Below are 2714 nucleotides of genomic sequence, written 5' to 3' on the forward strand. Positions count from 1 at the left end.
CCTGGGTGACAAGAGTGAAACTCTGTCTCAAAAAAACAAACAAACAACAACAACAACAACAAAATCAGCTCTTGCTAAGGAGAAGTATTCAGTTGTATTGGATTCAACCACCATATCTATACCCTAGCGTCCAAATTGGGTAGACACATCCCTTATATTTCATTTCATTTCACCACAGTGATAAGAAATAGAAATTTGAAGCATTTTGTATGTTTCTGACATACAATAAATCTTAATGAATTATGTCATCTTTATGCCACAAAAGTTCCGTGAACAACAAATGTGTTGAAATAGACCACAACATAATATCAAAATATTTTCTGTTTTGAAATCTGTTCTTATATAGGTTTTCACTGTGTATCTCTTTAGCACAGCTTTTACTGGCATCAGTTATCTAAAAACAAGCTCTGGCATACTTTTTATCATGTAGACATGTGCACTAAAAGCTTAGAACATTAGCTGCAGAGTTAGAACTGAAATAAAATGATACTAAGCCAGAATATTTCAAATAAAAATTGTTACAGTTGTGTGTGCATATCTCAATGCAACTCACCCTCTGGTATCCTACACAAGGTCTCCACCCTGCCTGCCAATATTCAGTTTATTAGATTTGACTGAATGAAATACTTTGATTTGCATTAAACAGTTTTTGTTTGTTTTTTTTGGCTTAAGATTCTGTGATCACTGAAAAATGCTAATGTCATGTACACCAGCCAAACAGTTTTGCTCATAAATATTGGATATACTACTATTTTGCATGTTTTATACATCTTTTGGATTTTAATGTTTAAATGAGCACAATATTATTTACTTGCATTACTCATTAAACTAGAAATAGAAATGTAAAAGTGTTGATATGATGATTGTGATCTTTTTGATATTAACTATCAATATTAAGTGAGAGTAAAAAAGAAAAATATTTCTCGTTGTGATAGGAGCAGGAAAACAGGTCTTGAGAACAGAACAAATTACCTGATTACATTCAGTGTACCAAAAGTTTCCATGAGTTATTTTGCTAAGAATAATATCATTTATCTTCCACTTAAAATTATCATCTTCAGTGATTTTTTTTTTTTCGGTGTTTAAAAAATCCTTACTTTTGGTCAACAGCTTGGCCTCACTATTTACATTATCTCTGACTCAGTCATAGAATAGCAAGTTTAAAACAAAGGCTTTGTGATACTCTAAAGTACTTATGTGAAGCTCCATATATTTCTTTTATTAAAAAATTTTACTGATTCCATATATTTCAAGTATTTTATAATATTTTACATTTCCTATCATCACTCCAACCTACGGCTTAAACTTTAAAACAAAAGCCAACTAAAAGATATGGTTTTTTGTTTTTGTTTGTTTGTTTGTTTGTTTTTAGAGATGGAGTCTCGCTCTGTTGCCCAGGCTGGAGTGCAGTGGCACGATCTCAGCTCACTGCAACCTCCGCCTCGCAGGTTCAAGCAGTTCTCCTTCCTCAGCCTCCAAGTAGCTGGAATTACAAAAAGAATGTGTTGCACATCTCTCACATTAAACCATTAAACCAAAATCTGGAAATTACTAAGTTTGGTGAGGAAGGCATGACAAAAGCTAATATGGGCAGAAAGCCAGGCCTCCTGCAACAAACAGCCAAGTTATAAATGCAAAGAAAAAGTTCTTGAAGAACATTAAAAGTGCTACTTCAATGTACACACAAATGATAAGAAAGCCTAACAACCTTATTGCTGATATGAAGAACGTCTTAGTGGTTTGGATAGAAGATCAAACCAGTCACATTATTTCCGTAAGCCAAAGCCTAATTCAGAGGAAGGCCCTAATTCTCTTTAATTCTGTGAAGGCCAAAAGAGGTGAGGAATCTGCAGAAGTTTGAAGCTAACAGAGGTTAGTTCATGAGATTAAAGGAAAGAGGCTGTCTCCAGAACACAAAAGTGCAAGGCGAAGCAGCAAGTGCTAATATAAAAGCTGCAGCAAGTTATCCAGGTCTAGTTAAAATAATTGTGACTACAGTAAACAATAGATTTTCAGTGTAGATGAAACCGTCTTCTATTGGAAGAAGATGCCATCTAGGACTTTCAGGGTTAAAGAAGAGAAGTCAATGCCTGGCTTCAAAGATTCAAAGGACAGACTAACTCTCTTGCCAGGGGCTAATGCAACTGGTGATCTTAAGGTGAAGTCAGTGTTCATTTATCATTCTGAAAATCCTAAGAGCCTTATGAATTATGCTAAATCTACCTTGCCTGTACTTTATAAATTAAGACCTGGATTACAACAAAACTTTTTACAGCATGGTTTACAGAATATTTTAAGCCCATTGTTGAGACCTGCTGCTCAGAAAACAAAATTTCCTTTCAAAATATTACTCCCCATTGACAATGCACCTAGTAATCCAAGAGCTCTAATGCAGATATGTAAGGAGATGACTGTTGTTTTCATGCCTGCCAACACTGGACCAAGAAGTAATTTCAACTTTCAAGTTTTATTATTTAAGAAGTAATAGTTCATATAAACGCCATGGATGGTGATTCCTCTAATGGATTTTGGCAAAGTAAATTGAAAACCTTTTAGAGATAATTCACTATTTTAGACATCATCAAGGACATTGGTGATTCATGGGAGTGAATCAAAACATCAACATTAACAGGAGTTTATAAGAAGTTCATTCCAGCCCTTATGGAAGACCTGACTGGTTCAAGACTGCAGTGGAAGAAGGAACTGCAGATGTG

The sequence above is a fragment of the Mandrillus leucophaeus genome, unplaced genomic scaffold (genome assembly GCF_000951045.1).
Source record: "Mandrillus leucophaeus isolate KB7577 unplaced genomic scaffold, Mleu.le_1.0 Scaffold113, whole genome shotgun sequence".
Classification (NCBI taxonomy): Eukaryota; Metazoa; Chordata; class Mammalia; order Primates; family Cercopithecidae; genus Mandrillus; species Mandrillus leucophaeus.